Consider the following 24,443-nt stretch of genomic DNA (forward strand, 5'->3'; position numbering starts at 1 on the left):
TGTACTAGGAAGTAGTATCTTGTCATCTTCAGATATGTATTATATGTACTATCTCTGAAGATGACAAGGTGCTTGTCGAATCCGGTTAGTGAAAAAGTACCAAAAATAAATGCGGTGAAAAGCAAAGTTTGTGAATTATTTTGTGCAGTTTATAATAGTGCCAAAAAGTATCTCAACAAAACATTCAAGATAAAAAAAAACAAATAATTTCAACAGGACGTGAGGTTGCGTCGACATTAATCTGTACAAAAACGTTAGATCAACGCACTATTTCATGGACTTGAAAGTTAACGTAATGATTTGAATGCGTACATTTCTAGTTTGATGCAATGGCACACATTCAAACGTGTGTATTAATTCAATTTCACAGCTGTAGCTTCAAATTTGATATTATTAAATCCGATTCATATCTGCTTCCATCGCACTCTGTTTTGTATGTAAATATTATATCTTGCTCCTCTGTGACGCGACCGTGGGTCGAGCTGACTCATTCCTCGCCACTTGCATTCTCTGCGCCACGAAACGAGACGTCAAAACGAAAACACCTCACAAAAAGGGCGATAGTCCCGGCTAGATAGATTTTTAATCCGTGTAAACAAAAGCACCCTTTTGCTTCGGCGTCTTGTCTGTAGAGAAATATTTCTTTGCTATATTTTGAATCAAGGTCCAAACCATCGAACGCTTGCTTTTCTGCATTACCATTTAAAGCGGGTAAAGTCGAAAGAGCTTTTCAGTTCTATGCAATTATCGCGAGGTCTTACACTTGTTTGGAGATTTTCGATGAATTTTTAAACATGTTTTAACGCGGTCAGTATATTATTCGAACGAGTGGGTTTCTACAGTTAAAAGGAAGCCTACATGACCCGCAGGTTAGTCGGCTGTCAACTTTTGTCGGCGCAAGATTCTAACCGCTGGAACAATAAAGATTACGTCTTAACAAGCTAGACGTACTAACGAGATTCGGGATATCGAGGTTTAACGATATTTATTTTATACGTTCATATACGCGTTATAAAATTTGTGGATAGTTTAAATTTATTTGACGATTTTCTCATAATAACATTAAAAAACAAACATATGGTACATAGAACCCCGGAAATCCGAACAATATTTTAAATAAAAACATCTGTAGGGAAACATTAAAAAAAACATGCAAGGACTGAAGAACACATTTATTATAACATATAATTATTACGTGTAACCTAATGGAGTTCTGGTTCCAACCCTTATGTATGGAAGCGAAGCATGGAGTTGGCAAAAGAAGGATGAAAGCAGACTGAATGCAGTCGAAATGCGATCCCTCAGACGAATGTGTGGCAAAACGATGTTTGATAGATGTTCGAATGATGAAATAAGGAAAGAATGTAAGGCTGAGATAAGCATTATCGATAAAATTAAGAAAGGTGTGTTGAGATGGTTTGGACATGTGGAGCGTATGAGCGAAGAAAGAACGGTTAAACAAATTTATGGAGCGAATGTAGTTGGAAAAAGAAGCAGAGGACGACCGAGGAAAACTTGGCACAATCAGGTATGTCAAATACTTGAAAGCGGCCGGGTCAGGAGTCGTAATAATCGTCGGGTATGTATGAGGAGATGCATGAATGTAGAAGAGGCAAAGAATGTTTGCAAAGACAGAGTGGTGTGGCGTTCGATTCTCTCTGCCTACCCCTGCGGGGAAGCGGCGTGATGGTTAGTTAGTTAGTTAGTTACCTAATTTTGTTTTTAAAATATTGAAAAGTGTACAGTACTGTACCTGTATTGCACTAATCTGCAAAGGCAAACAGCCGCATGTTAAAAACAGTAGTTTTGAGATAAAAGAGTTTAAAGTTAACTTAAAATGATGCTTTCTGCCGACACATGTATCAAATGAATACAATTTTGCGGCTATTTGGATAATGAATACCTCGGTAAAGGAAAGAGATGGAGCAAAATCTGTGATTGTATATGATAGACTCTATCCTATCTCTACTCTATCAAGCCTCTATCAGATAGAGGCTTGTTATAAGAATGCTTTGAGCCGCGTTACGCCAAACAGCCGCAACTTGAGTTACGGCTAGTTGCCTTTACACATTAGTGCTACCCAAGTACTGAAATTTTAGATTGTTAATTGTCCATACAATATGATTTTGAACATGTAGAAAATATGCAACAAACTCTTTTGTAAATTTACCTTGTTTGTATAAGCAGGGTACAAATAATAAAAAATATTTTAAAAAATTAGATTGTTCAATATTAGACGGCATAGGGCGGTGCGTTCAACGTAATTACTGTAGTGTAGAGTATTATGTATGTACTGTATTACACATTGAATTGTCGGCTAATCCGAACTTTTCCAAATCCGAACAGGTCACGGCCCATAAAAGTTCGGATTTCTGGGGTACCACTGTTTATCCAACAGCTAAATTGCACGCAACCATTATACTGCATTGGAATTTTATACACTATTATACACCTTTTTTTACTAGTAACCTAGTGAATGCCATAGAAATGACTTTTTTTTTTCTTTTACTAGGTCCAAAATTTACAGAAACCCGCTTACAGCCAGAACAAACAAACATCCAAAAACCTATATCAAGTTTATTAAGTTATCGAACATATGCACCAGCGTTTTTATTTATCATAAGATAATTATAATTTTAAAATACATGTTAATTCGGAAAACAATCAATTCACAATTTTCTTCAATATACTAAAATATATACAAAATAACAATGTGTACAAAAATTATACAAACTATGATGCAAGGTGTACCATTTCGTCGCATAAATACAGAACTATCCTAAGACTCACAAGTCAATTTCGTTTTATAAAGGAATATTTTGCTGAAAGTAAAAAAATATATTTTTTACATAGACTTTTATGTATTTTGGGTCATTTTAATGGCTCTTGTTCGAAATTAAGCAGAAAATTGAAATGACAGAAAATGATTACAGTTTTTCACATTACTTGCATAAAAACCTTAAAATGAAAATGTGGTGACAAAAAATTTGTTGAATATGAATGATTACCAATTTTACAAAAAACTAAAAATATTTCGTCTACATTGACTCTATATTTTTTCATTAATTGATTCGGCAGTCTCTTTTTAGTAAAACCTATCAATTTTTAATTTAAATTTCACTTGATAAATACCATTATCTCTACAAATTATTTTTTGACATCTCATCAAAGATGAAGAAGAATATGGAAGTCTGGGCATTTACGGGGCTGACGACCGTCATAGGCTGGTTTAAGTGATCACTTTACACACGTGTAACATTCACCAATTCTACCCATTATTGACAACCACACTACTCAAATTCTTGGAAGTTCTATATACATGAACCAATTTAGAAACCTTGTTCTTGAATCACTAGAACTTCACTAGAGACATCTATTGGTGAGATGTAAAGAAGCTTTTTATTAAGCAGAAACTCTTATATTAGTATGTGAGATCCGAATCCTGGATTATAATCACACACATGAGAAACGCCAGAAAATACCATTTTCATTTTTATCATTAAGCTTATAATTTGACCAGATAATTTATTTATTTATTTATCTTTACAAATGATGAGGATATCATCGAAACACGTGTCACAATAGATATTGGAATTTACCAAGTGCAATTTAAATTAAATATAACTATTTCTTGTTTGAATGAACAACGTATTAAAATTATACATTTTTTTATTGTTTCAGATGCTGATGATGTGAAAACAAAAAAGAAAAAGAAAAAAGCAACACCAACATGGATGTGTGAAAAATACACACAAGGATCTCTATAATCCGAACGCCTAAAATATTATAAAATGATTGCTTTAGGTTTTTTTTTAATTTTATTAAATTGATTAATGAAAACATTTTTATGCACACAAAATGACAGTTATATAATTACATAAATCGGTAGTGTAAAGGCAAAGGGGTATATCTGTCTCAGTCCAAATTTTACAGGAGAGCAAAAACAAACTTGTTCAATTAAATAACTCATTTGTTTTATGCATTTTTATATATACATATCTTAATAAAACTAAATAATTATTGCAACTTCAGCTATATTCATTTGCCAGATTATGAAATATACTATTTTAGACATTTTGTGGAACAAACTTAGAAATTGAAAAATTTGACAGATATACCCCTTTGCCTTTACACTACCGATATTATAAACGATACTAATTAAAAAAATTCAGTTTATAACAGGAAATTATTAACAATTTGGTCCGATTTAAGTAAAAATGTATAGGAGAAAATTTATAAATATTTATTCGTATATCTGGAAAATTACAGTCTTAAATATAGGTATTTATAAAATATATTAAGTAAAGTAATGGATTATATTGTAGTCAGCGATAAAACTATGGGTTTAAGGTTAAAAAAAATTGGCACCATTTAAAAACAGTACAATCAAATAACCCTTTTTTTCTACACTAGCATAAAGTGTGGTAAATTTGCAAAAATGTTGATAACATGATTCGTTATCCTTTTTTAACCCTTACTGCTCATATGTCGAGTGTGACTCGACATTGTATTTATTACGCCAACATCGATGTCGGGTTTTACTCGACATTATATGACTCAATTTCCAATATTATTTTTAATGAAAAATTAATGTTTATTGTACAAAATTTGAATGACAAATTAATGTGAGGAGTACCCTTTTAATCTTTTTTGGTAAATAATTTAAATTATTGGTTCTAAGAAAAAAATAAGGAATTCGGGAGTTGTAAGAGTTACATAAAAAAGGTTTAAAGATTGATAATTTTTCAGGAATAATCTCCTGAAACTTTGTTATTTTTCATATGAATATATAGTTTAACTCGCTGAATACATAGTATTACAGTTCAATTCTGGACTAACTATTTAAAAAAAAAAATTAGCGTAGAGTGGGGTCTACCTGTCTATATTGCACCAATGACAGACTACTTTACGCCAGATGATTTTTTTTAATATGGTGTCCATTTTTGGCTTCACATTATCAATTCCAAAAATGGTCGCGAATAATATATACAATATTCAACTTGAAAAAAAATACACCTGTGTCAAGTTTCCCCACTCTACGTTTCTTCGATTCCCTTGAGTTTTATTATAGTTACAATGTTACAACTTATTTAATACAGTATCTACTCAATGAATTAGGGCCACGCAGAATTTCGCGCAATTTCTCAATTCAAACAGGAATAACTCAGAGAAAACCTTGAATAAAACAACATTGAATTTTATTTACACATGAACACTTTATTACGCTTAAATTATGCATATATTTTCATATAAATATAGTTAGTATTTAGTATTTCCACCTTTGGCAGAAATAACTGCCTCAATTCTTTTTGGCATACTTAAAATGCACTGTTTTATCATGTTTTTTATTTCTTCGTCTTCTGACCAAATTTTTTGAACATTTTTTTTAGACAGTCTACTGTCGGATTTGGAAATGAGTATACCTTATTTTTTAACATGCTCCATACGTTTTCTATAGGATTAAGGTCCGGAGAATTTCCAGGCCAGGGGAGCAAAGGCAGATTTTTGTTAGACAAAAATTTTATTATTGATTTAGCCCGGTGGCAAGGTGCCCCATCCTGCATGAAGGTGTATGGACCTTCTATTGGGTCGAGTGTATGGTAGAAGGGCAATAAAATTCGTTCGAGGACCTGCTTATAGGAATTTTGGTTCATTGTTCCTTCCACGAAAAACAACGGTCCAGGTAAATTGTTAATAATACATGACCATATCATTGTTGCCGGGGGTTGTTTGATAACTTTTACCACACAGGCCTCATTGTAACGTTCCATTGATGTTCTCCTGACGAATTGACGGCTCTCTGTCACGGCTTCTAACCGCACTCATCACTAAAGATGACCTGAAAAATAATGAAAATTTAAGTTTAATTCAAATATATAAGTTTATTTACTAAAATGATATGTTGAAAATTCAATTTAAATAAATACCTTTTTCCAATCATCAACCGAGTAATTTCGATGTAGCCTGGCCCATTTTAATCGATCCGCTTTCATTCGTGGTGTCAATTTTGGTACTTTTACAGGGCGCCTGCATTTCAGATTTACTTCGTAAAGACGTCGCCTCAGTGTTGATACCGATATATTTATACCCTCTTCTTCCAATTTTATTTTTAATGTTTTTGCTGATGCACTACGGTTTTCTAAGGCACTTTGAACGATTTTTCAATCAGTCCTCGGTGTTGTTTTTCTAATCCTACGACAGTTCTTTCGCCGATTGCTGGTGGCGGGTGACTGATTTTTTATTGATTTTGAAATTATGTCCACTGTTTGACGAGAAACGTTTTCTTTTTTTGAAATTTCTCTATTAGATAGTATTCCTAATTTCAGTAGCACTATAACACTAGACTTTTTTTCCTCAGAAATGTCTTTACTTTTTCCCATTTTGTCCTTTTCAAAAAAAAACACTTGTGTTTACAAAAAATTTTTATACTTTATGAACTAAAATTAAAAATTAAGTTTTTTTCACAAGACACGATAACTATATAACCTCTCTGAACAAAACAACAACCAGAACTCAAGAAACTTCACTAATAAATGAGATAGGACTATTATTTTAACTTTCAACTATCTGTCTACCTGTGCTAATTAGGGACCTTTCTCAGAAAAAGGGTTTGAAATTTTGTAAAGGCTTAAATAATCCAGGTATATTTTACATATTATTGAAGGTAATATACATGATATTAGATGTCAATAGAAAACTTAAAGTATTTATGTAAAATAAATATAATAATCCAAAAGATTTCAGAGTATTCAAAAAAATAATGGGTGGCCCTAATTCATTGAGTAGATACTGTATTATTCCTGTATTTTTTAGACATTAATTAAGACCTTTTTACGAAAATGTTAGTTAATTACTGACATTTTCGTAAATAAAAAAGTCAAAATAACCAACCACAAAGTAAATGCTTTAAATATTAATAATATTGTTTTATTATTTGTTTCGGCATTCACTTTGTGGTAAGACATGATGAAATTGTAAATGAAAATACTTGTTTTTTACCACTTGAGCTATATTTATTTGAACTAAATTAATATAGCTCAAGTGGTAAAAAAAATGTTATTCATTTACAATATAAAATATTTTAGTTTTTTTAAGCACAGCTTCTAGTTCTTAATTGAATAATTTTGACTAGACACATTGTATTGTATAAAAAATGAAATAAACATATTTTTAACCTTGTTTTATTTATCCCCCTACCTAAAATAACAAGTGAACACGATGAAAGATTGATGCAAAACAGTAATAAAAATAAACTGTTTCTTTTTAATAATTTTTATTTTATTTCGTTTCAAACGGTAATAATCGAAAAGTTTAAACATGTATAAGAACAAAATTTGATGTGAATAAAATAAAAATAGTAGGTACATAAATAGATCTGATCAAAGCATTTATTTTATTGTTATGTTAGAAAATGTAAACACGCGTAAAATAATATAAATATTATGAAAATAGGAAAAAAAGTAGGAAATGTTTTTTTTTTAAAAGACGGGAAAACATTGAAAAAGTTTGCTTAAAATTAAAAAAAAACATAGATTTTTTACGAAAATTAAAATTCAAAACGTTATTTGTACATAACATTATGTCTATCAATCAATCTCTTCAGAAAAATAAATACAAATTAGAAAAGTAAATTTTCATGATTACTGTGAACTTAAATTAATTGTCGCCGCGCTTTTGCAAATCTGGGTCTTATTTACAGTGGAAAAAAAATTAGACACTCTCAAGATCTGTCAAGTCTGAAATTGTATTTCAGAATGTCTGAAATACAATTTCAGACATTCTGAATATGACCTCTAGTCTTCAAAATGTCTGAAATACAACTTCAAACACTTTGCAAATGACCCCTCCAACGGTATGAACGTCAGAAAATGAAACTACCCAAATTGATCATCAAATCTACTAAATTTGTCAAATTTATCGATATTCGCGTTTCGGGAGCTCAGTGTACATCATCAACTCATCGGATGACATCGAAATCGCAACCGTCATGTCATCGATAATGAAATTAATTTCGAAACAGCCATTGATACGACGTAAAAAAGACAACGGCATTCCTCTCCCGCGCTAATTTATCTTTTCAAATTTTACCGCCAAAAGATGGCGGACCTACTGCCGATGTGCTTTCGTTCTTATATTAACCCAGTGGACTTGTTAAACTCGAGGGAAAAATGTTTTAAACGAGGGAAAAAAATATCGTTAATAGACACGTACGTATCCATCTCGTAAGAAGACAAGGTACTTGTCGAAATCGGTTGGAATAGGAGTACCAAAAGTTAAAGCGGTTTAAAACAATGGTTGTGTTTTATTAATTTTATAAAATGTACTACAGAATATCAGTTAAAAATAAATACATTTGTACTAAACATTTGTGCTACCAAATCAATGATTCTAGAGATAATAACATCTTTCATAATAGGAATTTTTTATGACTACAATCAAGCTTATTTTAAGAATAAGAAAAATTTATTGTATTATCAGGAAAATAATCTTATGTATCTTATGGTTGTATAATGCGTTAAATAAATCACAACGATAGTAAAATATTTCGTTTTGGATCGACAAAAGTTGCCACATTAAAACAAACAAATGAAATATTGATCAAATGATTTCAAACAAACTATGGATAAATTTCGAAATTTCAACAATTTTCCTAGCTTAATTATAAAATACATACTAAATGACATAAAAATAATTACTATTGACATCTAATTTTGCTGACGGATTACAAAATGCAAAATGACAAAACTTTTACACATATTAGAGAGAAAAAAATTATGAACCCATTACAAAGCTATTTGTAGTTGGTTAACTAAAATAAAAACACAAATGTAGATGTAAAATTTTTTTATTTTATTCTCCATTAATACCTATAATGTTGTGAAATTGAGTAAACTAAATGTTTGAAAAAATTACCTGTAAAAATCTAATAAAATTTAATGCAAATTATAGAATCAAACCAATTTTGATTAAATTAATTAAAATTATTATATGATAACAACAATATGAAACTAGTCGTGTGTAATGAAATAAAACTCAATAATTGGTATAATACTCTAAAATAATTTAAAAAAGTGTTTAATTTTTTTAATTACTTTAGAGGTCGGTAAAAGTTGAAAATGTCCACTGGGTTTGGTGAAAGGACTCCCGCCATTAATTACGTCCGCGAGACAGACGGACAGAATCCACCGTCAATATGTTCTTGGTTCGCGATAAAAAATGAAAAAAAATGGCGGGATCTCTCTACTGCGACATTACGGGCCCTGAATACGTAATCCGATCTCGCGGCCGAAGCGTCGGTCCGCGAGGCAAGGCTTTTTTCCCCTCCGCGCCGACGAAAACAACCCAACGAATGAAAAGCGTGCTATCCACAGCGCTGCGGCGCACGATGCAGCCGGAAAATAATGAGGTTTAAAAAAAAATTAATGAAAAAAAAAGTTTTTTTTTTTCTTAAGAGGTGTGTTTACAAAATTCTCCTCAGTTGTAATACATTGCGATCTACGTAAAAAATGTACTAAAATAGAATATATTTGTACAAAAGCAATCGATAAAAATAGGAGATTAATTTATTAATTACTATTGTTGATGTTACTCAAAACACGATTCATGATTTTCTTGAATTTCTATACTTTTGTGTCAGTCGTTTTGCCTTGAAAGGGCGTTATCAAAAGTTTAATTGACACAATGAATGTACAAGGAGCTAGGATTTTTAATTACAATATTATTTACTAATCTGGAATGAATTATATAATTGTGTAATATTAACAATATGATGATATGAATATGCAAATAAAACAATTGTTTAAGACCACTTCTTTTACATTACTATCTTAAACCAACCACTTTTTTTTAGTTTATTAATGTAAACACGACTAGTTTCAAGAACTATAGAATGTAACTTCACGTGTTGATGGGAAAATCTATAGATCTCGAAACTTATCGTGTTAACACAAACAAATTTAAAAAAAGTAATACAAGTGTTTTTTTATGTTTAAAACGATTTTATTATTTATAAAATAGAGTCATTTCGGTATTTTCGTTAGAATTGAGTCAGTCGGAAGAAAATTCGCCATTGTCGCGCGTTATTTGTGACGGCGAATTTCAAATATAATTTAATAGTATCATGTTTCAACTTTCAAACAAAGATGCCGGCGGGTGGCTGGGCGTATGCGGTAGAATATTATTTATTTATTAATATATTATTATATTTATGGGCGAGTCTCGAGGAAGACGCCGCGGAACACGAGCCAGAGAGAGAAACCAGACTGAATTAAACATCAAATCATATTTATTTGTAGACTCCATTATTAATGCGACAACGTATAAATTGATAGCAATGATATTGTGCAGCTTTTTTTAAACTAACCCCTTAACTTGAAACGCCTTAGATTATTTCATTCATTGATTCGGAAGTCACTTTGTGGTAGAATCCATCAATTTAAAATTTTAATTTTACTTTGTAAGTAGTGGTATTTACTAGGTTAAACTTAAATTAAAAAAAGACAAGAAAAAACGTTTTTCCCGAATTTAAAAACAACATTTATTCAAATCGACATTACCAGTTAAGAAAATAGCCACATTAATATCTATCTTGTGAACATTCTTCGCCTCTTCCACGTTCATGTATCTCCTCATACATCCCTGTCGATTATTCAAACTCCTGACCTCTTTCCGACATCTACTTCCAAAACTTCACTCGCCACATAGATTTTTTTACCATTCTTTTCTCAGTCATTTGTTGCAAAAGTCCAAACCATCTTAATTCTTTGGATGATGCTTTTCTGCATTATGCATTTTTTCTTAATTCATCATTTGAACATTCAGTCTACTTTCATCCCTCCTTTGGCTACTCCATTCGCTCAGTTTCCATCATACACTCTCCTTTCTAAATATGTCACAATCGTTCCATCCCTAGAGAACATTCTTCCCAAATACACGAATTCATCTATCAGTTCCAAGCATTCACAATTTCCAAATCAGAGTTTCAGAAATCATAACTTTGAGTTTGTCAACATTCATCAACATTCACACATCTTTATCATCCATCAGCGCCTGCAAATCCACTTTGTTATCAGTAAGAAGCACTGCATCGTCTCCATTTGATTGATAGTAATATCGTTCATTCCAGCTCCCATATTTAAACCTTTCAGTTATTTCAAACAATCGTACATGCATATACATATAACAGCCACGGTGACATAACACATCCCTGTTTAACACCTTAAGAAAAATTAAGTACCCGCTTTTTTGGGGGCAAATATTTATACTTGTTTTGTTATGTTTCTGGTGAAATTATACTTCTCGCATATTGCAAAATGTACATCTTAAGAACGAAAAATAAATAAAAATTAGAAAACTGTTTTTTTCTTATCTTGAAAGGGTTAAGGTACCATTTAGTTCCTTAATGGCGTAATACTGACTGAATTTCAATTTATTTTGTTCGGCCGATGAGCGATGACCGAACATGAAGAGATTGATTCGTTTTGACCGAAGAAGAAATAATATTTACGTAATTTATTAAATTTATATTGTTTCGTTTCTATATTAACATTTCTTAAGCGTAACAAACGATAACTGATCTTAAAATTCTTTTAATATTTATTACTGAACCGATACAATAAACATTCCTACAAGAAAGACTCTTAAAGAAAAAGAAAAATCAAAGGGGAATCATCTGTTTTTATAAACGTGGCATTTAATATAAATCATAATATTATGATGTTAGAAAAACTGCACTCTTAATATGTGAAAGAGTATGCCGATAGCTACGTTTAAATAGAGAGTTACTAGCAGTAACAAGTCGCATTTTTCAGGATTATCATCTAGGTGTACATACAATTATTAGTTTACATCTAAAATCTACGATTTTCCCAATGAGTTTTTTTTAAATGCCTGCTAGGTCGTTTCCCAATTTTTAATTAAGTTTTAACAATATATATTCTGAACAACAAAAAAAGTTTTTCCAACAGTATATTATTACTATTGAAAAACAACAGGAAAAACAGTAATACAGCTTTGAAAAGCTGGTTACAAAAATTGTTTGCATATATTATTATAGATATATGTCGTATTTCTTCTATGTTTTTAGCGAAAATTCATCACCCCATTTCACCGCAGGAGTACGCAGAGAGGATGGGACGCCACACTTGTCTGTCCTGACATATACTCCTAGCTTCCTTTACATCCATGTGCTTTTATTATACATGCTTAGAATTTTGACTCGATCAGATTTCAGTTTCTGACTGATATACTTTTGTAAAATATATTCTTTTAGTCATCCTTTCGTCATTCGTTCGCTCCAATATTGCTGAAAAATTTTAATTTATTTTATGTCCTTTATAAGGGACTACTTTACTATTCATTTGTGTTTTTAGTATGTTGCGTGTATTATGTGTTACGACACATAAGTGAGTATATTGTCTTTAGGAGTAGATTTTCTTAGTAAATAAAAAAATATACCAAAAACTGTGTACGATCTTTTAATACCCTTGAAAACCCCTTTCCCAAAACTTTTCATATATATTATACAATACATAGACAAAGATACATAGATACTACTATATTACTGTCTTATTTGCTACTTTCAATTATTTTGTTAAATATGAAATCACACTTTCTATTCGACTTTTATTAATGCCTTTTTTTCATTTTTTCTTGAAACTCTGTTAACACCTTTTAATGTATTGTCGTATATTATTTAAACGCATGTCAACCATTTTGTTTAAACTTTTCGATTGTACCGCTGAAAGAAAATGTTCACATCGTTTTCGTTATTAGGGGATCATAATATAAGAATATTAATAAATAAATAAAAAATATATTTAAGTACAATGAGTATCATTTCGATCGATTTATTATCACGTTGCAATAACAGTACAACAATAAAATAAATATAAAAAGGGTTCATCCTTAACCTAGACTCGATGTAATTCAGTAATCTTAAAATAATATAATTCAAAATAATATAGCTTAAATATTTTACTATGTTTCGTACTCTACGCGTAAAAGTAGGGATTCTATACAATAATATTTACAAAATACATCAAATATGCCATTTATTGTCTACCATATAATTACCTTATCAAAATCGACGCGGTCGCCGATTTATCTTAAATAAAACGTCATTCTATAAAATCATTTCCATCTGATCTATATGCCATGAAAATGATATTCAGTCAAATGCATTTCGATCCTGAAATACTGAAAAAACTGAAAAATATTGGCTGATAATAAACTAATAATAAAATTGAAAAATAACCAATGTTTTTCGGTTTTTCATCAATATTTTTTCAAAAGAGGCAACAATTTTGACGAAAATTAATTTTTCAAATAATATTTATCAAAAAAGGTCATTAAGCTTACATATTATTAAATAAAATTGACCCAATTACTACACTTCGTATGTTAAGTACTTTTTTTGAAAAATTAATTGTGACGACAAAAGAAACAGAATTCAGTACATGTAAACCATTAAATATTTTTTATTGGAATGTTTATGAGCACCACATTTTTTTGTTTAAAGTAAAAACCATATTAAAAAATTTAAAAAATGAGTATTTTTAAAATACACGAAGCAGTATTTGAATTAAGATGTTGATATTATAGAAAATATTAGAAAACTGTATAAATTTAAATTGACATCATTCTGATGTATATATAATACTCTTACTAAATACAGTTTTGTACAGTTTTAAAATTAAAAAAAAATAACAATTATAAAAACACGCATTGAACACTCATACTGATTCACATACAACATATCGCTCACTCCTTTCAAGAACGTCATAAATCAAAAAACTTGATTTTTTAGGAGAACGTTTTTAAAGTTTAAAAATATAATACAATGTATTAAAAATAAATATCAAGCCACTTATTGAACTTTTTACTGTGCAACAGATCTTTTAGGTAAAACCTGAAGGTTTTTTCTCCATTTGAAAAATATTTAGTATATTCAAAAAATTAGTAAACAATACCTTTTCTTCAAAATGCAAAAACAACACTTTCTGCCCTGTAGCGGGTATATATTAAGTTAAAAATATGCCTCTTTTGCTGGGATATAGTACATTTTCTGGGCATTCCGAAAACATGCACAACTGAAAATTGACGATTTTTAATTTATGACGTTCTTGAAAGGAGTGAGCGATATGTCAGTGATATTTTTAAATAAAAAGACAACCTCTAGAACGGAACACATAGTAGTTGAAAAATTGGATGAAATTCAAACATCGTTTAAAATTGAAAAGAACTTCTGTATAGAATGTAACATAAGTTGCATAAAATTGATTGAAAAAAAAAGATGTTGTTTTTACCGCAAATCTCGTATAGATCGTATAATAATTGTTAAAATATATTTTTTAAATACAAATACGATTCATTCAATGAAACACAGACATCGTTTATAGTAAAAAGATCTGGTTTAAAATATTGTTTAAAATCGAAGAACATTTTAAAGCCAACATAATAGTTATAAATCCAATATGTAGACATTTTAAATCCAGCATTTTAATAAAAATGTGAAGATTTTTTTTTTACTTTGCCAGATTGTAACTTATCCTCAACTCATTGCAGAGTTTAAAATATGTTGGTGAAAAACAAAGATAATATTTTGAATATTGAAAGCATTAACTTTGTGGATCATATTGATATATTATTTCGAGAAATAAAAATACTTTGTCTTCTGATCCACTCACATTTTTATTAACCAACTAGTTTCGGCAACAACCTGTTGCCCTCTTCAGGGTTTCATTTATTACTATAATAAATGAATGAAACCCTGAAGTGGGCAACAGGTTGTTGGCGAAACTAGTTGGTTAATAAAAATGTGAATGGATCAGAACACAAAGTATTTTTATTTCTCGAAATAATATGACAAAGATAATGTTCAAAATCAGAAATAATACAAGCACAACCTTCGTATACATAACAATAGCTTTATAAATAAAAACACGACTTTATTTATTTTTGACACTTTATTTTGAGCACACAAACTCTAGCGGTCAAAAATATAATTGTGTTACAATTTACAAAGTTTTGTTTTGTAAATTAATCGTGAAATTTATGCGAAAAACGTTCAAAATACGAATAATATCATTTAAAATCAGAACATCTTCAATAAGGGTTGGAATCACAGTGAAAAGATAACACCTTAGTGTAGACAACTTTGACCGTGAGGTCAAGTTGTCTACACTAAGGCGTTTATTTTTTTTTAACGACTTAGGCGTATTGACACCTGTCGTCGATCAGTATTGTTGTTTATCATTAATCATGGGCAAAATGGTGAATGGTACACAGGGTAAATACCGCTATTTCTTAAAATCTATTGTGACACGTGTTTGATTGCATTCCGCATCATTTAAAAACACCGTATGATGCGGAATGACGCAAAATGATGCGGAATGCATCGAAACACGTGTCACAATGGATTTTTATAAATAAATAGTGGTATTTATCAAGTAAAACTTAAATTAAAAATGGATTATTTTCATTCGCTTGGTCTAGAACTGCAGGCAAGTATGTAATAAAGTATTTTTTAACTATTTAGTATGCAGTCGGCATGCCGAGAAATTGATTATTGTCAATGGTCATTATACTTAACGACCGACAATGACTAATAAAAATATTTCGAGGAATTGTTTGCATTCAATGGAGGTCGTGAAAATGACGATATATTTTTAATTAGTTAAGAAACGATAAAGATCGTTAATTCGCTAGATGTCGTTTATAGCCGAGCGGTTAGATTATTTGGATAATATGAAAAAATACAATGCTACGAGGTACGTTGTGGCTCCATTTCAGATTGGGTCATCGCATTATCCGTATTTTATGCACTAAATAATTTTATGATTGCACATCGAAATTTTTATATAATTTCCAATAAAAAAACTGTCAAAAATTTCAACTCAATAAACACATGACAGGCATATTGATTATGTATTTAAATGTACATTTAAAAAAAATATTTTCAAACATTTATTTCCCAAACTATCATGAGTTTGAATTGTGCTTTAATCCTTTGCACTTGAAAGTTTCATGGTATGTGCATACCGCTAACTCAAATTTCGAAACTTATTATTTGTAAACTGTTGATGTACTAATATGATTCTGGTTAAATAATATTGAAAAGTAAAAAAAAGTATACTGAAAAAAAACTTTTTTTTTTAAATAAAGAAATTAATTATTTTCTTTCCGCCACAGCGGCGGCACTCAAGTAATACGTCAAACCATGCATGCCGCCTCTATGGCGACATCCGAACGCTAAGGGTTAAAATACACATAAGTACATACCTAATGCTGTAAAAAGTATACGATAATTTACCTATAAAACGTCAATATGAATTTGGTTACCAAAAAAATCAACAGATTTCAGAAAAAAACGTGAAAGGACAAGATATAGAATTTGAAAAGAACAAATTGATAGTTCATCCATTTTTAAATGATTTGTTGATAAACCGATAGAAATAAGATAGCGATCGGATGTGGGCATAAAATAATACGTTTGTAATATAAAAAATCGCCCACCGCTGTCATTCGATAAGAAATCTTTAATTTGCTACAAAATAATGACTTTTTCAATACTTAATGACTCATAAGTACAATATTTAAAAACAAATACTTTACGTAAGTTTTAAACACGACCATATTAATCATATATATTATATTTTTCAAACGCTATGGAAATGTGTATCTATGAAACGATATACATATGTATATCGTCACGTTTCATTACAGTTTCTTTTACATGATTTTGATAACACCCTAATATCGGACGATCGTCTTTAAGGGGGTATAATCAACAGCCCGCAACTAAATTTTCTTTGAACCCAGGTAACATTTAACGCAATTGAATTTTTTGCTCAACACATTCGATGCCGGGTTAGGGAAGGAATTTTTCACCAAAAGCCACGTATTTTTTCTTGATAATATAGATAAATATTTTCCATAAGCAAAATTAAATGAAAAAGTCTTTAAAATCGTCTTTTCATCCGCGCCGATATGACTACACTCGCTTGACACGCAATGCCGACTAATCCGAAAATGAATAATATATCGAATACACATCATGCGCTGGCGCGTGATTGGCAGTGAATGTGTTAAAACACTGTTTTTGTATTGAAAAAATAAGTTTTTATTCGAAATAAATATACGGTTTTCAAAATAAAAGAGTTATTGAAAGATAAGGAGTGAAAAAAAAAATATTAAAAAATATATAAAATATTTTTACAATATATTTTGTAGAAAAAACTAATTCCAATATAAACACATATACATAGTTTGGTTATGTAGAACAATTGAGTGAGGAAAGAACGGTAAAACAAGTTTATGAGGCGAATGTAGTTGGAAAAGAGAACAGAGGACGACCGGGGAAAACTTGGCACGATCAGGTATGCCAAATACCTGAATGCGGTCAAATTAGGAGTCAAAATAATTGGCGGGTATGAGGAAGTGAACGTGGAAGAGGCAAAGAATGTTTGCAAAGACAGAGTGGGGTTGGCGTTCTATTCTCTCTGCCTAGTTAATAGTTAGTAAGTTTACATATATGCTTGGATACTCCCCTTTCTATATAATTATCGATCTTTCCATCCCTAGAAAACGAACTTCCCAAATATACGAAATCATCCAACTGTTCCTACTTCTATTTCACACCCAGAAAAACTATTATTACAGAAAAAAAATTATGTATTGTGTAAATGTACAGCTAAACCGACCAGCAAAATGGAAAATTCACTAGCGCGAATTATGAAATCACGTATTTCTGCAATAAAGTATAGCAAATTCGCAATCGGACGGTAATAAATAATAATTATTATTTTGAAAAATGCTAGGAAGATTGCTTTGGTATAACTGTTGTCTTGAAAATTTTGGACATGCCAACGTTACGACACCCACCGAGTATTGTTCAGGCGAGCCAGTCATACATTATATTTGCTGATCAATTATAGGCAACTTTGATTTACATTATCAAATTTACATGTATGTATAATTAAATCCCGTTTTGTTTTTTTTTTCAATTTTAAATCATAGTGTTTTTACAATTTCAAAAATTAAATTGTAATTGAACATAACTTTTACACTATTTTTTGACATCTTAAAATGATTGGAGATAATCCAGTATTTGAACACCCTCAAAATGTTGTATATTAACTTTTTTCCTTTTTCAGTTTTTTTGGATTTATTAGATAAAAAGCTTAACGAAGCTTAAAACTTTTTCATTAATGCGGGAAAATCGAAAGCACGCATATTAATTTTAAGCCCAGGTAACATTTGACATAATACAATTTTTTTGCTTAAAACACCGTTTTTGTATTGAAAAATATGTTTTCCTCGAAATAAATATATGTGTTTGAAAAGAAAAAGTTCTTGATAGGTAAGGAGTTTAAAAAAATATATAAAAATATTTTTTGATAACAATAATTTTTCAACATTATTTCAAAAAAAAAAAATCAAAATATATATATATTTTTAAATGGGAAACCCTGGCCTACCCCTGGAGGAAGCTGCGTGATGATTAATTAGTTAGCAGTTATTATATAGATTAATTCAAACCCTTATCCGCACCCCAATGGTGCATAGGGCATTGCATCATATAAACGCAGTGTTATTTTGATGGTTAACACACGAATGAAAGGTGATCGGCCCTCCGTTTCAGGTACCAGTCCAGGGTAATATTGAATAAATATTAGAGTGAATAAATCACTTGTATTTATAATTTATATTTGAAGCATTAACTTTGTGATTTTCCATTTTATAATTAAAATGTAATTGTATTTTGAAATCACCATATTTTTTTGTTATAACTTAATTATAATGTCTACCGGTTTCGAAGCTAACCGCTTCTTTATCAAGACTGATTAATACGTTTAATCAGTTATGATAAAGAAGCGGTTAGCTTGGAAACCGGTAGACATTATAATTAAGTTATAATAAAAAATTTAGTGATTTTAAAACAAAGTTATATTTTAATTATATTATCACTTATATTTATTCGACACCCTCTGGAAATCGAACCCGGGACCTCCAGTACGGCAGCCGAGCGTGCTGACCATTACACTACGGAGGTGGATAATATAGATATATCGTAGTCGTCCAGGAGAAAGTGACCAACTAACAAAACGTAAAATGTTCAGGAGGGCCATTTAAGTCACTTTTGCTTGGCAACAAAATAAACATCAATGCAGTTAGTCATTTTTAACAAGTCAATATATTATACTTCCAAGTTTAAAATCGATTTGCGATTTTTTCAGGGCAATATTAAGCTAGAAAAGATATCAAATAGTCAAAAATCACGTTTTTGTAAAAAAAAATGCATTTGGTCACTTTTTCCTGTATGACTACGATATGGACATAATGCGTAGAGTGTTGTATGTAACGACGCGATAAAAGCGATAATGTAAAAATACGATATTTATTTTTAATCACTCCAAGGTCTTCCTCTAGCTTTCCTCAAATGTGAGTATTTTCCCAGCCCGTGTAGTGGGTAGGTAGGTGTCTGTGCAGTGCGTCGTATGAGCTAATAGGCGTAGACACACACGTTCCTAGATAGAAATAAACCGGGTCTTTGGTCCCAAAATAATACAACGAATGCCCTCATTTTTTTTCACAATATACTTCGCTATTTGCCTATACTTCTGGGTTAAAAAATGCGTTGGCGCATGGCTCCATTTCTATCAGGGCTGCCAAAATTATAAACGCAAACTTTGTAGTACAAAAAAAAAAGGAAAGTGATACCTCCTTCCCAAAAGTCATTTTTTCGTTTGCCTTCCTTATAATCATCAATTCCTAACTTATGTTTTATTTAAATGTTCAAGTACTATCTACCCTCTGAATACGAACAGCTATATATGGTATAAAAAGTTACCAGCTATATATGGTGCAAAAAACCGGAAAGTAATACCTCCTTCCCTAAACTCCCTTTTTCGTTTGCCTTCCTTATTATAATATCATCAATTTGTAATTTATGTTTTATTTAAATGTTCAAGTACGATCATCTACCCTCTGATTGCAAACAGCTATATATGGTATCAAACGTTTTGACAAATATCACTAGTCTGTGTTTGGTTGATTGAAAGATATTGCTTTTTAGCAATAAGCCCGCCAATGTACTTATTTCTTTTCTGCACGTGAAGTTTAAATAAATAAATAAAGTAGCAATTCGCAATTTTTTCAACAACATTTTTGACTGTATCCTTGTTCACAAATCTGGGTTTCTCCACATAACAGTTATTTTTTTTACATTTTGAGATATCAACATAAATGAAGAAGATATTACACAGAAACCGCGTGAAGAGTTACTGAACTTTTTAGAAGATCATGCATTTTTGTGAATTTTTTTATTTGTATTTCATTTTTAAGTTTTGTTCTGACATTTCTTGGTGGAACTGCATTTCATATAATAAAATAACAACTATCTAACTTTTTCCACATGAATTTTATTTGACCAGCAACCGGGTTTCGCAGCAACCGACATCATCACACTGGTACAGTTATATAAACAACAAGGCAGGAGTTGAAAACCATGATTTTATATAATTTTTCTGAAAAATTTAAATTTATTGAGTTTAAGTATTGTATTATTATAATAATAATTAAAAGTTATGGTTAAGGTTTTAGGCATGACTTGATATAATTATATTTTAGAAATGGATTTTGTATGTGAATTTAAATAATATATGTCTTGTCTACTATACATAATAATATATGTACAGCATAACAGTGAAAACATCAACTGATAATTTCATGATTTATCCTTTATGTATGATAGATGTTCAAATGGTGATATAAGGAAAGAATGAAAGGCTGAGATAAGCATTATCGATAAAATTAAGAAAGGTGTGTTGAGATGGTTAGGACTAGTGGAACGAATGAGTGAAGAAATAATAGTAAAACAAATTTATTAGGTGAATGTAGGTGGAAAAGGAGCAAAGGAAAACCAAGAAAAACTCGACATGATCCAGTATTTCAAATACAAAAAAGTGGTCAGGTCATAAGCCGGAATAATCGGCGAGTATATACTCGTATGAGGAGACGCATAAATGTCGAAGAGACGAATATTATTTTCAAAGATAAATTGGTGTTGAGTTCTATTCTCTCTGCCTACCCCTGTAGTAAGCGGCGTGATGGTTAGTTACTTTAAACTGGCTTTCTACCAAAATGGTTTGAATACTCATAGAATAATTTTAAAACCCCTATTTTTAATTTTAATATAGAGGTCTTTTCCATTTATGGTGACATTATTAACAATTTGTTAATTGATTTGTTTTTTAGGTGGCAACCCTGGTCCCGGTTCACGTCCCGGTGTGCATGCATCAACACAACATCCAGTCAAAACACGCCAGAAAATAAATTCAGGAAGAAAGTGAAAATCGGCCATGCTGCCAATTCCCCACCGCGCCAATTTATTAAAGCGCCAAAAGCTTCGATGAAAAAACCCGGGAGAAAATCTCTCGGGAAAAGGCCGATTAATACAAACTCGCAACACCGAATTGAGATCACAAGTGGGCGGGGAATCACAACTACAGGGTGAACCGATAATAACTTAACGATTTGGACTTGAATTTCAATTGATCCGGAAGTCACTTTGTGGTAATATCTATATATTATTAATTTAAGTTTTATTTGATAAATACACGATAGATTTTGAGAAATAGTGGTATTTACAAAGTAGAAAAATTACTGAATGATTTGGTGGTAGAATAATGCAAGAAATTAGAAGAAGATGAAATTAAAATAGGAGTTCTTGAATTATTTTTCCCCGACAATTTATGGATTATTTTCTAACTTTGTTATAAAATGTAATTAATAAAACTCAAAACTTTCTTTTTAAGCACTCATATTTTTGGATTTTTTTCAACTGATTTCGACAAACCCCTTGTAGTCTTCAAGGACGCGTACGTATCCATCCCTGAAGATGACCAGATGGAAAAAAAGTACCAAAAATAAAAGTTGTTGAAAACTATGGTTGAGTTTTATTTTTAAAAAAATAAATTGCGATTTATATTTTTATTGACATAATTCCATATGGTTTTTCTGGGGTAGGAAAAATAATATCCGAGAAATGGCTAATACTTAAGTACTAAACGAATGCAAGCATCGGCTTGTTTTCTGCGCGTGTATATGGAAGGGCAATTTTGCTGTCGAAAAAAAGAAATCTTGCCTTTCAGATTGGCAGGAAATTATGGACAATTGATGTACATCTAGGACTAAAAAGTTTGGTGGTGTAAAATCATTCGGTCTGTGTGGCCATGTAGCCATTTACGCCTAATTTCGAGATGACGCGTCCGCGAAAAGTTTGACGCAAATATAACATAGCTATTTTCCTCGCTTTTGGCGTGTGTCTATCTCTCTATAACAAATTGTAAGTGTTCTCATTTTCCAAAAAAAAAACAAACTAGACTGAGATGCGACAAGGAATACAAAAATGGCGGTCATTTTGTTCCCTCGCTTAATTATGGTTCACCCTATAGGATTATTTGTTTAGACTGAATATCTGTCAGGTCAATTTGTTTATTGCAAACATTTTTAGTACGAATCTGCTCGAAATATCGTAATAAGAACACATCTTAAGACTGATAAAACGATGTTTTACTGAAGTTTGATTTGACCGTATCTTAATTTAAATAGTGAACAAGATAACACTGCGTCAATCTAATGTAGTGGCATATCCAAGTACAATTGTATGCAGATAAGGGAGAGAATTAGAAGAGCGGATAGAGTGGGCATGATTTTTAAAAAAACATTATTCCGTTATTCATGCGCATCGCAAGGTTAAATTTTATAATTTTTCTGGTTATATAGGGGAAGAATAATATACAATATCATTCTACGGATTCAGAGACAAATTAAGAAGGATGTAAAATATCATTATACGGATTTATAAACAAATTAAGAAGGATGTACAATATCAATCTACAGATTTATAGACAAATTAAGAAGGATGTAAAATATCATTCTACGGATTCAGAGACAAATTAAGAAGGATGTACAATATCATTCTATGGATTCACAGACAAATTAAGAAGGATGTACAATATCATTCTACGGATTGAAAGACAAATTAAGAAGGATGTACAATACATTCTCGGATTCAGAGACGAAATAAGAAGGATGTACAATATCATTCTATGGATTCACAGACAAATTAAGAAGGATATACAATATCATTCTACGGATTGAAAGACAAAGTAAGAAGGATGTACAATACATTCTCGGATTCAGAGACGAAATAAGAAGGATGTACAATATCATTATACAGATTCAGAGACAAATTAAGAAGGATGTACAATATCATTCTACGGATTCATAGACAAATTAAGAAGAATGTACAATATATTTCTACTGATTCAGAGACACTTTTTTAATACCATGATCTTGCACAATTAAAACATTACGAAATCACAGCTAACATCCGGCGATTTCTCAGCAAACCAACTACGCAACCTGGTGTGTGAGCCGAGACGAATTTACGATTGTGGGATGCAAACTCGACACCCACGGACCGCAAGTCGACTCGATAACCGCTCGGCCGCGGAACAAGGTTAGGAGCTTAATGAATCTCCGAAGGTAAGGTTTACAGAAACGTATTTAGTAACTAAAACACGACATGTTTTTGGAAGGCATTTTTAAATTGCATTGCTTGAAAAATTTATATGAGGAATCGAACTCGAGGCTTAAAGGGTGGTAATATACTAAACCTACGTGTGGTATCCTATGCACCACATATGCATTAGGTACAAATAACAACCATATAAGGTAGAATAGCCTAACTGGAAAAGATGTACAATTTCTATTTAAGGAGAAAATACACCAAATTTTATTTTTAATATTTTAAGTATCCACATTGTCAGACGTTTTAAGATGTTAGTATATGACCAAGATTTTATTATGAGTCCCTTCGTCAGGACAATCATTAAACTACTATTACCAAACTGACATTCAAACGAAAATTCATCAAGACGGTTTACATCAACCGAGTTTTTAGTCTACCCATCTCTTCGTCAGGACACTAATCACTTTTAGCACACTTACATCTGAGTGAAATATTCATCCAGTCGGTTTATAATACTGACTAATAACCCGACGAATAACACATATATTAATATTTTGCGTAGATGTAAGTATGCGAATAGTGCTGTACACAAGATATTGGTGTATTGTGATGATTGCATGCTGGTATATTGATTGTCCTGATGAAGAGACGAGTGGATTTAAATCATCCTGGCGAATGGTTTAATAAAAACATAACAGGCGTTTTAAAAAAAAAAAATTACGTTTAAATCTTTGTTCACAAATCAGGATTTCTCCACTTAGGAGTTATTTTATATTGATATATCAATATAGATGAAGAAGATTATGGAAGTCAGTACAAAACTTAACCCTTTTCGGTCCCCCAAAATTAAAAATAAAATCTAGGTAGACAGTAGCATTCCAATTGGAAAAAAATATTTTGTCCT

General features: G+C 31.0%; 1 protein-coding gene and 1 long non-coding RNA gene across 3 annotated transcripts in view; one reads left to right on the plus strand and one right to left on the minus strand.

The window, feature by feature from the left end:
* The window catches only part of LOC148309403 (uncharacterized), a 52,383-nt gene extending 43,921 nt beyond the window's left edge, over window positions 1-8,462 (plus strand). The window contains exon 4 of the long non-coding RNA XR_015837535.1: window positions 3,682-8,462. This is a non-coding gene — a long non-coding RNA (uncharacterized LOC148309403). The remainder of the gene's footprint in view (window positions 1-3,681) is intronic.
* The window catches only part of LOC148309402 (serum response factor homolog), a 209,195-nt gene that overhangs the window by 138,919 nt on the left and 45,833 nt on the right, over window positions 1-24,443 (minus strand). The gene's annotated exons all lie outside the window — the stretch shown is intronic.

The sequence above is a fragment of the Brachycentrus maculatus genome, unplaced genomic scaffold (genome assembly GCF_059751285.1).
Source record: "Brachycentrus maculatus isolate JH-2025_06_01 unplaced genomic scaffold, ASM5975128v1 h1tg000124l, whole genome shotgun sequence".
Classification (NCBI taxonomy): domain Eukaryota; kingdom Metazoa; phylum Arthropoda; class Insecta; order Trichoptera; family Brachycentridae; genus Brachycentrus; species Brachycentrus maculatus.